The sequence below is a fragment of the Sparus aurata genome, chromosome 18, assembly GCF_900880675.1.
Source record: "Sparus aurata chromosome 18, fSpaAur1.1, whole genome shotgun sequence".
NCBI classification, from domain to species: Eukaryota; Metazoa; Chordata; class Actinopteri; order Spariformes; family Sparidae; genus Sparus; species Sparus aurata.
The window spans coordinates 3406791-3420432 of NC_044204.1; the positions used below are offsets into that span (position 1 = coordinate 3406791).

The following is a 13642-nucleotide window of genomic DNA, read 5'->3' on the forward strand; positions in this document are numbered from 1 at the left end:
ATGATCTTTTCCTCACCCCAACCAGGTGTTTTTTATGCCTAAACATAACCAGGCCATAACCACAGTGTTGTCACAAAATTACTAAAATTGAAAATTGAACCTAAAGAATCATTAAGGTGCAACATATGCACGTGGTTTGCAGAAACGTTCATTGCCAATATTTATTCTGGCGATTGAGTTTTGCACTTGAAATGTCTGCAGTAGTTCAGGGACGGAACATCGTCAGTCTGGTCTTTTAAAATATTGTTATGAGTTGTTTTACTGACATTTTGTAGTGTTTAAAATGCAGTTTGAGATCTTGTTTAAAGTTTATTTAGATGTTGTTACAGATGAACAGGTGATTAAAAAGGCATTCCTAAACATTAACAAGTGAATTTCACAGAATAAGTACACAGTGGTCCGTAAAGATAGGTGAGTAAGCGGAGAGAAGATCCACGATCGTGATGCTCTGCTGACTGATGCCTCTACGCCTCTCTGAACTCAAATTTTCTGTTTCCTGCTCTCTCTCACTCTCTTTTTTGGCTCGTCATCAAAACTGGCAACAAGCTCTAACCCCAACACACACACACACGCACACACACACACACACACACACCTCTACACATTTCTACACACATGCTAGTAAACATACACTCACAAACACGCACAGATTGCAATCAATACGCAATTTCCCCTCCGTGTATAAAGGATGGACCTACTTGGAGGCCATCCCGCCGCTTTTGAGTAACGATGCGTCTACATGAAGTGCTGCTATAATTCTCATAACTGCCCCGCTCGGCCCCTAAATTGTGATAAAAAGGATTTCATCTTCTGGGCAGATGCAGACACATACGGCCGGGGGAACAAGTGCAGATTTGTCACCCACTTCCTGCTCATCTCTTTTCCTTCCACCGCAAAAACATGAAAGGAGAGATTATTTAATGGGGGGCTTTACAAAAAGATAGTCGCTGCCCCTGATGCTTTAGACACACCAGAGCTGCTTCATGGAACAAAAACCCTACCCCTGCGTTCCCACTCTCATCTCAAATGAAGGTTTTGAAGTGAAGACTTTGGGGTTTGACGATACAGAAGAGAGTCAGTCTCACTGCTTTTCATTAGTATCAGCGTCTGGATTCAGGAGGGAGAGGAGCTGATCCGATTCTCAACTCATTTTATACTTTAAAGATAGATGTTAAAAAGAAAAAAAAAACTGAAGAACAAACCATAGAAATAAAGATGAAGTCATGTTCTGGGGGAAAATGTAGAGTTCTGATGGCAGGTTAGGACAGAAAGTGTTTCCCTCAAGCTTAAATAAACATGTTGGAAGCCTTTTCTACCTTGTAAAACATGTGCTCACTATATTAGCATCTGATCTTCTCCTCTTTTATTGGTGCATTGTGACGTTTTATAGGACCAGATGTCAATATGTGGAACGGGTTGTACAGCTGTTATTGACCCTTTAATCAAACAGATGTTTGGCTGTCTTACCAGGAGATTTGGCTCTGACCTCTGTGTGTTTCTGGCCAAAGAATGGTCTAATAAACCAAGACTTACTAGAATTATTGAGCACTTTAATATAATTAGCCTCAAAAAAGCTCTGTTAAACCTACTGAACAGCAGAAAACATACACTTAAGTCCATGGTACACCAAATTAACACCTACCCACAAAATGTGATATTGGCAGTTGTCATTTTTTTTTTATCAAAACTAACTTCCTGTGGCACACTGATCAAACACATTCAAAGAAACTGAACAGGTCAAACAGTGGACTTCAAAAATGACTTTAAAATGGAGAGTGGCAAATATATCTACTGTAACTTTGATGTGGCTTTGGACATTTGGACTGTTGTGTTTAGAGGTGGCAAAACATCTTCAAACATGAAAGTACCATCCAAAATATTGTGAGAAAATCAGAAGCAAGCAGTGGCTATAACAGTTTTTGCCCATTGCTTGAACACATTTTGAAAAACTTCGCTCATTGTGCCAAAACTCTACACACAAGTAAACATGACACAGCACTGGGAAATATACCATTCACATCTGTGTCAAATTGAAACTCTACAATCAAAACCTAAACTCTGCCATCAAAACCTAACAATCCTTTGTCAAAATGTAACTCTGATGACAAAATGACACATACTTGCATCATATGCATACACTTTCAGATCACACTAGTCTACTTTATATAAAAAACTGCAGTCTTTGATTTTCACTGTTTATTCAGAAGGCACATTTTCAGGAGGCACATTTTCAAACAACCAAAAAAGCAAATAGGCCTACTCAATATTGTACATCGCAGCACTGTACATTGCAGTAACATGAATTTAGATAAAGCAAAAAAAAAAGAAATAATTAAAATAGAAAAAAAACACTATACTGTAAACACAGAAAATCTTGGCAATTGTGCATACAAGGGCTCATGGATCCTGCCGTCTGTTGGGGTCTGGCCATAGGACCTTATCGACATTGCAAGCAATGTCTTCTCCCGCTAGGCACCGGGGAAAATATCCCCTTGCATGTCGAATCCATCCATGGATTGCTGTCACCTGAATGTCGCCGCAGGCCTGTTCCATTGCCTGCAGAAGAGGCATGCGGGCATGTGGTTGGCGGTCATATATACGCAATCTCCAAGCCAAAAATAATTCCTCTATAGGGTTTAAAAATGGTGAGGGTGCAAGTGTACCACTTCAAATTGATTGTGGTTGGTGAACCAGGCCTGGACCAGAGCAGCCCGATGGAAACTGACATTATCCCATACCACCACAAACCTAGGCTGATCTGGTCTGTTCTGTACAACTATATTATGGAGAGCATCTAGAAATGTGAGTACATGTTGGCTATTGTATGGAGCTAGTTTTGCATGATGATGCAGAAGCCCTCAAAGGCTTATGGCAGCACACAATGTGATATTTCCCCCACGCTGCCCCGGGACGTGCACAACTGCCCTTTGGCCAGTCACATTACGACCCCTTCGTCTTGTTTTGCTCAGGTCGAATCCAGCTTCATCAATGAAAATGAATTCATGAGGCTGTGCAGCTCCATCCATGATGAATCCAAGATTCTCTGTAACAAAAAAAAAAAAAAAAAAACATATTACTACAGTGCTACACATACAGAACCCCCACCCCATCACACAGGTACCTGTGTAGCTCTCCGAATGGATCCATGTGGTAATGATATGGTACATATTCAGCTGCTACTGGATTTCACCACTACTGTATTGTAAATGTAAAGGACAGTTACACTTACCTGTACATATTCACGTCGAAGACCCTGACACTGTTCCTCTCAAATGGGACCCTGTAGAGCTGCTTCATAGTGATGTTGTGTTTTCCCAAGATGTGTCTGATGGTGGTGATGCTCACATGGTTTATGTTGGTGAACACTTGCCTGTCTGCAAGTATTTTCTGTCGTAGCTGGTGGAGACGGATGGCATTGTCTGCCCTCACTAGGTCCACAACGGCAAGTTCCTGCTGTTGTGTGAACAGGCGTTGGCGTCCTCCCCCAGAAGGTCTTCTAGTCATTCTAGAGAAATACAACCACAAATTGTCATCGGTTTGCTTCTTTTTCTTACAGTACTTTACTGTATATACTGTATCATCCACTGTACTGAAACATCTCAATATAAGTAATCATGGTATGTTTCACAAAAACTACCACTTTGGCTGCAAAAGAAGCATTAGCACCCTGCAATACCCTGTACACGTGATGTGGTAATGTGATATACTGTAGTACAGTGCTGTAAATACCATCTGAGTAGAGTAGAAGGTAGAGAGGTGAAGAGATACCTGTTTTCCAGTTGGAATGTTCTTATTACAGATGCCACTGTGAAGCGGCTTAGATGTTGGTGGACTCTCTGCCCAGCTTCCCTCATAGTCAGGCCATGGTTGATGACATGGTCCACCAAAGTTGCTCTTATATCATCAGAAATAGGGGTCCGTGCATGGCCTCTTCGACCTTGACCTTGTCCTCCTCCTCCTCTTCCTCGTCCTCTTCCTCTTGCTCTCCCTCCATCCATGCTTGCAAAGTTCTTGAAATGGCTAAACTGAGGGCTTTTTGTAGCTGGCTGATTGGTGTTCAGTTTAGCAAGTAAGTGGCTTCAGGTGTGTATTTGAGTGGTTGCAATTACCTGATGTGTTTTGTATTTTGGATACATGTGTTTTCCAAATGGCACCCTGAGATTTCATTTTTGAACGAAGTGTCTTATGTATGAAATAGAGTGTAGTTTGCAGGACCAAGTGTGTTGCATAAAGGAGTAAGTATGTTGCAGAATTGCAACTAGAGTGCAAAGCAGCGCTTTTGTTTAAGGTATGGGTACATTTGTTTGAGGTATGGTAACAAAAGCTTCAAGTTGTGTTACTTTAGTCTAAGCATGGGTCTATAGTGTTCAAGCAACGGGCAAAAAATGTAAAGACAAAACACAAGACAGTTCATCTTTGAAAATGAAGAGATACATCTATTTTGGGATCATCTCTAGAGTTGCACCACAGCAGTAATAAGGGGGGCAGGGTAATTGTCCATTTGGAAGCAAAGCCAACTGTCCAAACTTCATCAAACGTGGACAAACACAGATTGGACATGTTGAATCAGAACAAACATCTACAACAATTGCAAACAAAGGCCAGACCGCCATGACTCACCAAACGTCTGTGTTGGAAGGAGAATGATGACTGGTGCACCACAACCTTTACAGACTGACTGGTGAAGAAAGAGAAACATCTACCAGCTAAAGTGATAGGTGTCTTCCCCAGGAGCTGGTGGAGACGAAACTGGAGGTATAGAGAGTCCACTGGGGTGCTTGACATGCAGTCGCTTGCAGTCGACCCGTATTTTCTCATTTTCGGATGAGGTAAAGGCTGGAAAATGCTATTATGAACTATGACTTTGTTGGACAGTTTATCTTTTTTTATCCACCAAAAAATGTTGAAATAAAAGACTGTTCTAAGAATGGCAACAATACCAACTTGGAAACAAAAACACATGCAACAAATGATGAAAAAATAAACGGCAAAATGACAAATGTGAATATGAAATTCTGAATGGTATTTTTGGTGGGATAAACATCATAATGTTGGTTTTACTAATTATAGAGTCCTGCAAGTTGTGGAGCTAGAAATGCACCAGAGACAGAGAAATAAAAGTCAGTGAATTGAAAATCGTCCAGGAAACAGACATGTGTTCTGTGGAAATTAGTGTATTACATTATGTCTTTTGTAGTTTTTGAGTTGCATTGCTCTACTGTGGAGTTATTTTTATTTAGCAGTTTAAATTCTTCTTCAACCTCCTGGTGTGACAGTCAAGACATTGTAGAGTTTACAAATCCCTTAATTCATTTAGTAATTACTAATTATCTTCTAACCTGTGGGGAGAGTGTGCAGAAGGTGCAGACAGGTTTTGGATGTGAGAGTAACTTGTGAAGTCGAGTCTCTCGGCAGCAGAATCCAAACCAGTCGAAGCTTTTAAATGAGACAATTGAAACGACAGCAAAGCTTGCTCATTTATGAGCCGCCAACAGGCAACAATTCAATTAAACCACACAGCCGGACGCACAGCGGCCCCGTGCTTTCTGGCACTGCTCGTCTTCGCGATTTAGAGACGTCCTGCCTGACTGGACGAGCCTCCGGGGCCGAGCTTTACGAGCCCAAAAGTCCAGTACATTACATAATGGACCCGGCCACGGGGAATGGTCCATTCTCATCTCCCAGGCAACAGGTGAAATTCAACAATGCACATTTGAGAGGCTCACAGATTTTCTGGAATACAATGCCCCCTCCTGCTGCCAAGCGTTTATGGTAATGCTCCATTCAGTGGAAGAATGGCGGATTAGTGCAGCGATGGAGCTGGACGAGCTCCACGTCTGTCCTGCTGCTGCAGGAGCCGCCGGGCCCCGAAGAGCCGATGCCAAATGATGGCCCGAGGCCGAACCTGAGCGTGATGGGAGGGGTCACAGGGTCATGTGGTGGTTTAAGTTTCTTGATGCCTTTTAGTGTTTTAATTAACACACATTTCTGCTCACTGGGTTATTACAGCCACTATTCCCCAGAGCACCTCTGGTGAGCGCTCAAAATGTGTTTGCCAGTCATATGCTGTGTGGTGAATTGAGAAAACTGCTGAAATTGCCATCAACAGAGTGCCAGTCAACACTTAATCTACTGGACTTAATCCATGTTGCATTCATGATAAGAAAAGACAGAACCTGAAAATGAAACTAATTAAATAAATACGTAAACAAGAACATGAAAGCTGTGATTTTTATATGTTGGAGATCATCAATAAACCTCAGACAGTTAACATTTAGATTTCCTTTAGTGACAAAATGACTGGTGAGTTCAGTGCAAAGTTCAGCAGATTCATATTAACAACAACTTATTCAAAGTGGAAAAGTGGAATTAGTCCTGAATAAAGCAGCGCCACTCAGCTATGCTCTCGATGTTGCCCAGTGGCCACTTGTTGCATGGCAGTTAAAAATATCTCATGCAGCCCAAAAAGCATTTTCCCCATAGAACACTGTTATAAAACAGGTTACCAAACTCAAACTGCCCACGGGATCAATTGTGACCTCTTATGAATGTATGATCCATGGAGGCTTTATATTTGTGACTGAAAATCTGGACTGAAAGAGTATTGTACAACTCTAATGTAAGGTTGTGGCCTGCATAACTGGGAAGAAACGTTTATTTGCCATATGAATGTGAGCAATTCTCATTGGACAAAATGGGCGCCATCTTTCGTTTTAGTATGTAGTACTATTAAACATCAATGAGACCAGTTTTGGAGAGTTGTTTTTGTTTGACAATGATGAAATGTATATATCAGCATAGCAGATTTATTTAAAGCACTGTCAAGACTCCTCTAATCCTTGATGCAACTGCTCAACCTCACAAGTTTTCATGTCAAACTTCACAAAAGTTCAATTCTTGTGCAGATTGACTTTGCCTCTCTGAACCAGTCCACTGGTGTGCTGATTCTGGTGAAATCCCCAGATTTTGGGTCATGTACAGCAATAGATTTCTACATCTTCAAGCACAGTTCTGTCAGAGTAGTCAAACTTTTCTACTTTGTAGGTGTCTCTCATAATGTTTTTTATGCAACTTTGGAATGATGAAAATAATTGGAAACATAAAGGGAAATCAGTAAACTAATTAGGGATAACCAGATGGTATACAGTTATGATTAAGTACACATGTACTCAAAGTAGAACTGTGGTCCAGAAGCAGTCGAACATCCAGAGTGTTTTTGTTCAGGAACACTAAAAGAAAGTTGAACTTCTGTCATCTTCTCTGCAGTTTGGGTTTTTCCGTTCTGTCATTTTGCGGTGCCCTTGGTATTTACTGTGGATGGATTTTGTCTATCAGAGCGACTGAGTGATGGCCGAGACTTTTAACAAGTTGGTTTTCTGCTGTTATTGCTGCCAGGCGGGCCGCACAGTCCTGAGAGAGTTGAGGCTGGCTATCCGGAGTGCTTCGTCAGTCTGTAAATCAGACAGAAAAAATAGATTTAAGATCTGATTCATTGTCTCTGCTCCTCATCATGACTGAGGAGGAGATGGAGCAGGCAGGAGGTGATTGACATCATCGGCTCATCATTTTCATCCCTGTGTGATGGCCTGGTGTCTGAAACAAATATTAGGGCTAACGTACCTGTCTGTCACAACACCTGATGATGAGTCATCCCTTAGACAGTGAAGCAAACTCAAAGTAAATCCACTTTGGATTTTTGGTCAGCTGCTGATCGATAGTATCGTCTCACACTGCATTTCACAAAGATAGGAGAAGCTGCTCATAGTTGTAAAGCATTAAAATAAATTCAAATGATGAATTGACTGCACATTCACACACATTCATACAGATAACAGAGGCTGCCATGCAAGGTGCTGACATGTTCATCAGGAGCGTTTTCTTTCCGTATGCTCAGTCTTTCCCATCCTCACACAAGCCACCAGGAGAAATTTGGGTCGAGCATCTTGCTCAAGGACACTTTGACATACAGCCGTAGCTGCGGATCGAACCAGAGCCTTCCAATAAGCAACACTTCCTTCCGCCTGAACTCGACCAGCCAGGGAATAAAACATTAAATCCGGCTGCGTTTATTTTTGCCATGCGACTGCCTGTCGTGACTTTCCTCCCGCTGCTGAACAAACTTGTATTTATTCTCAAGTGTTGAGTGTTTTTTTTTTTTTTTCCCCTTCTGTAACAAAGCCTCATCATTGGAAGGAAATCATTGGCAAAACATTTTTCTTTCCACTATTTTGTCAGAGGTGATTCAGTGTTGCATCAGTTCCTGCCAGTAAGGAAAAAAGTATTTTGGGAAAATTCAAGTCACGTCTCACCAAGGTCGACAAATGGGAATCAGTTATCTAGACAGGGTTTGTCGACAAATCCGAGTTTGAAGTATACCGACTTCAGAGTCCATCTCAAGTCAATCTGACACGTCCAGAATCACTCCACAAATCTGTGACAAGCTAGGGAGTCTGAAATCACTCGACAAGTCACTCTGTTCCAGTCGAGTATTGAGGCAGTTGACTGAGTACCATCAAGTCAAAGCCAAGTCTTCAGTCAGTCATGTCTCAGGTTCAGGCCAAGTTTTATACAAACTGACAAGTCTCAACAGAGACTGCTGTCAAGTTCTCATATCTAACTTCAGTTTAACTCTAAAGCACCTGTTGGTAAGATAGTAACTTTGACACTTTGGGATTATAGGTCTGGTCTGTGCCATCTGAAAGTGTCAATATTTGAAGTCGAGACTCCAAATCAACCATCTCACCAACAGGTGCTTTGAGTTAAGTGTGAGGCTGCCAAGTCACCCAGTCAGCATTTTTCTATTCAAAAGACAGATGTCTGTGACAAGGCCTTCAAAACTGAGAATTAAATATTTGAAGACACTTATTGAACTTTCACGTTGTGACCATAATTCAAAAGGGTTTGGTGGAGGTCAAGGATCAATCAATAAACTGTCTGACTGAAGGACAGCCACAACAGTCATATATTATCATAGAGACTGAAGCTTGTATTTATTTATTCAGTTTGCACACTTTTGCCTGATACCAGAGTACGTGTGTGTGCATTACAGCAGAACATTACCAACCTGCCCCATTACAATGTCCTGGAAGCTTTTTGTTGGCAGCTCACAGCCTCCATCCCTCCACATTTTTAACACATTTCAAACTAATCATTATCGTCTCCTTTTTTAACCTCCCTAATTTAACAGAAATGATCAAAATGACGAGACGGACGTGTGTTTCATACACACTGGATGATGTAACTTGATTTACTTTGATTTACTCGGTCATTAGAATAGGTAAATGTATCATACCTTTCTTTCATGGACTCATTCGGCTCTGTCAGGAGTGGGCTCCCCTCTACTACATCTAGAAACACACAGGCCATCTTTAGACAGCACCGCAGTGTCAGCAGTGAGGATGTCGAGGCCGTCGTTGCTCTGAGTTGAGCGTCTCGACGAGCCTGGCAGCAGAATATCTTTGTTTCGTCCTTTTTCCTCGGAGAAGCTGCCGACTGTCAGCGCTGCAGACCGCTCAGCTCTGCTGGCTGTCACCTACGTTCTGTACAGGAAACTATCACTGACAGCTGTCAAACCCCTCCTCCTCCTCCTCCTCCTTCTCCTCCTCCTGCTGGCATCACTCCTGCCAGCTGACACTGCCCTGACACCGGCCATGATGCCAGCTTGGTTTCGTCTCATCCATAAGGCATTACGCTGCTGTTATTGCATGCTAAAAGTATGATGACAAGGTTTTATTTTTTACCCCGATGACGCTCAGAGATGGTGTTCATAGAGGATAGTATAAATGGTGAAAAAAGTGCAGATTCAGGAGAGGGAGAGCGGTTTCTCCATGTCAGCAGTGATAAGGAGGTGTCATTGCTTCAGGGCTGAGGTGAGGTGTCACCTGCAGGGGGAAACTCTCTCTGCTGTCACCTGCTGCCAACCACCTCCCAACACCCCTCACTGGGTTGTGTCTCCACTGGCAGTGATGGCAGCAGGGGGTGAGGCAGGAGCCGGTGGGTGATAGCTTTATCACAGCAGGACGTGGCCAGAGGGAGGTTTGGCTGAGTCACATGGACTGACTGGTCAGAGCTCCAGTCACGTCACTGGATGATACGGTAGCTAAAGCCAAGCACGACTGTTTCTAAAGTGTTGAGGACCTTGGACTAGATCTTCTTTTGGGCCCCATGTTGAGTTTCAGATTTACTGTAAGTCAGCATGGAAGAAAACTGAACGGAAAACAGAGGTCACTGAATAACCTTGATGCTTCTGCTCTGAGTGTGACACTGTTAATGGAATATGAAAGTTATTTTTAGTCCCTGCCTTTTTGGCCTCTTGATGACTTTACATCTGGTTATTTATAGTTCTAGTGGAAAAGCAGCACCTCAACGTAATGAATGAGCCCATAATGTAACTTATCATCTGGTGCCGCACACATGTCAGATTTGTTTCTATAGAGTTCTTTTGTTTGTTGCAATATTGTGGGTTATAATGAGGTCTAAAATGTTTATGTTGTGCAAGATTTAAACCTAATTTTACCATATCTGTAAATGTCTGGAAAAATTTCACTTATATGTGAAAAAGCCAATTATCTGTATAAAATATCTTTATTAAACATGTCACACTCTAGGCCATTCATGGTGGGAGCAGGAATGAGGGGGAAGTAGAAGCTCTTTTGTCAGATAGTTGATGACTCACAGGTTATACACTGATAAACATGCGCACCGTGCTCAGTGAGGTTGAAATGATCAGTGTCGACATTTAGCAGCTGTTTGAACACACTGTTTACACTGATTTCACCATTTACACTCCATTTATGAAAGAAGAAACATTTTACTGAAGTTAAACTAGTCACATTTTAAAAATACACTTAACGGTAACAATTATGTAGGCTACTTCTTTATCGTCCGTGGAGAAGGTCCCCGGACTGCCTCATACAAAAAGGCACAATTTTATATGTTGTTGAGATAATAGAGCTCTATAAACTTTGTGAGATGCTGCCTCTGACAAATTCTTTTTTTTCTTTCTCATTAATGAAGTTCATCTATGTAAAAAAAAGTTAGTTCATGCATTTGTCCCACTGATGTACCTTCTTGTTTGCATATAGAGCTGAGAAGCGAGATTTGGTCATACTTGGTCACTCAGATGTGCGTTCATGTCAGGTGTGAGCTGACAGACTTACAGAGCTTAAAAGGGCCTCAGTCTTGTCCCAAATCAAAATGACTACAAAAGATCTTCAGGCAGGGGGCAGCAGCCTCCTCTGCCTGTAGGACCTGCTGGCGTAGGTCCCAGGTGTCCTGAACACATTTGTAACCTGCCTGGAGTTCCTGTTCGCTGTCTGCAGGTTTACCACTGTCACTAAATCATAACACGTCATAAATAAGCGCCGCTGGGTCATTTGTTCCGAACGAAGCGATGCAAACGGTTACTGCATGAGACATGTCATGTTTATGACAGCATTACAGACACTTTATGATGTCAGGAGTGGGGGTGGAGGTGGGTGGGTGGAGGTTGGAGTTGTTTCGCAGCTCCTCGGTTTATTTACCAGGGATAACAGACACATCTCAGACGCCGCTCCTCTGGGATAACACATTCATGGATGACACACTCGGCTCATTTCACGGGAGAGTCGGATAGATTGCTGCTCTCCCTTCTAACTATCCAATCGCTCTTTGTTAAACAAGGCACAAACCCAATTACAAAGTGCCACACGCTGACAGTTTATTAACATCATCGCCGCTAGAGAGAGAGAGGCCGGGGCGGCTCGGCTGCAGCGGAGGGGGCGTACTGTGCTCTCCCTGTTTGAGGTGCAGGGATGAAAGATCGTCCTCTTATTCAGAAGAGAAGGCTTGTGTTTGGGGAGGCCGGACAGGTAATCAGTTACACTTCATATTCATCTTCAGTGTTTTTGAGAGACCGTGAGAGACAACAAGCTCAGTGCCTCGGGTCAGTGTTTCCTGTTTTGCAGAGAGCTCGGAAAGGCTAATAGAGTAATATTTCTGGGCTGTGTCTGATCTCAGCCTCTGATCACTTCATTAAACTGATGTTGATGAATGCACAAAGCAGCCGGGGCGCGAGCAGACGCAGCAGATGCATCTTAATCAAGGAGAACAGGAGAGGAAGGTGGGATGCATGTAATCGCTCACTCACTTCCTCCCCTCCTTTCCGCCTTCATCCCCACTGTAATGAACTCATTCATGACTGAGCAGATCTGCCACTTGGCGAAAAATGAAGAGGAACAGGGAGCAGACCTGAGCCGAGACCACCGGCGAAAACACTAACTACTGCTGCTGCTGATTCACTGAACATACGGGGCTTCACACCCATTCAACCAGAGACCCGTGACTAAACCAGACACCCAATTTACAGCTTCTCTGCTTTCTGTGTACAGAGAGTGTCCAACATGTACAGTTTGATGTACAAGAAGGATAACAGGGCTGCAGTTTGGTTCACCGTCCAAACAATAGTCCAAGGAATTAAACCAACAGTAGGACAGGCAGAGGCTGTCTGTGAGTCATTTGAGAGTCTAGACAAGGTGAAAAGTCATTCTGAGGATGGTAACCTTTTCTTGTAGCCATCTTTCTTCTAACATAACTTTTTCACATCTTTCCATTTGGTTGTGTCCTAAAGCTCCTGTTTTATTAATTCAAACTCACACTGGTGATTTTTGCTCTCAGGTCTTCAAGTCAAATCGTCGTTCAAAGGTGTAACTTATAAGATATGGCCACCTTCTGAGGGTAGCTTTTCTGTAGCTATATTTGGCTGTAGTGACTAGCGGATGCTAGCAAGGTCTCTCAGTTAGCCATGCAGTTAGGAAAAAACACAACTGTTCTGGTGACTTTGATTCAGGTATTTTTTTTTTTTTTTAAGATTTTTTTTCCAGGCAAAGACAACTTTATTGGACAGTGGATAGACAGGAAATGGGAGAGAGAGGGGGGTGTGACATGCAGCAAAGGTCCTCCAGTCAGGATTTGAACTGGGGTCTGCTGCGTACGTGGTATGCACTCTTGACCACTCCACTAGCTGCGGGCCGTTGATTCAGTAATTGATTGGTTGGTCCAATTTGAATTAAGTGTGTTTTACAATGAGTTAAGCTTGTCTGAGTTCAGACAAAGAGAGAAACCTGAAATCAGACGGTGGACGGTTATATTTTTCTTTTTATAATGAACATAGGTGACAAAATATTTCCTTTGTTGACATTTTATGAGTTTATTTTGTTGACTTATAAGACTTAGTAGTTATCTGTCTACTTTTATATTTCCCACCTGAAACTAGAGGCTGTCAGACGATCACCTCTAACCTAAAACGTTGTCACAGTTGTCGGTCTTCGTTGGACTTGTGCATCTTCAATGTGTTTGGCTGTGCAAGGTTTTTCTGTACGTGAGGTAAACGGGAAATAAAAATCAATTTACAGTGTTTATGTCTGAAAGCTGTGAAATTGTTTGTAGGCTTCGAGGGCCATTTAATGGGTCCAAGGTCGCCCACAAGTGGAGTGAAAGGGGGCCTTGAGGGAGACATCTGCTGCTTACAGGTTAGATTTTATAGATTGAGAAGTATAGACACTCAGAGATAGTGTAAACACTGTCAAACTTGCAGTCACTATCAGTAAAATATGCTCTAAAAGGGCTGAAGGAAAACTGAAGAGGGAGATCATGCTGACACAAG

The 13642-nt window shown here is 42.5% G+C and overlaps 1 long non-coding RNA gene across 1 annotated transcript; it reads right to left on the reverse strand.

Moving 5' to 3' along the window:
- Positions 1–2671: 2671 nt before the first annotated feature.
- Positions 2672–7945, reverse strand: LOC115569082 (uncharacterized). The gene is made up of 3 exons (XR_003981482.1): positions 7621–7945; positions 3230–7451; positions 2672–3043 (listed from the first exon to the last, which is right to left on the reverse strand). It is a non-coding gene; the product is annotated as an uncharacterized LOC115569082 (long non-coding RNA).
- Between the last annotated feature and the right edge of the window lie 5697 nt (positions 7946–13642).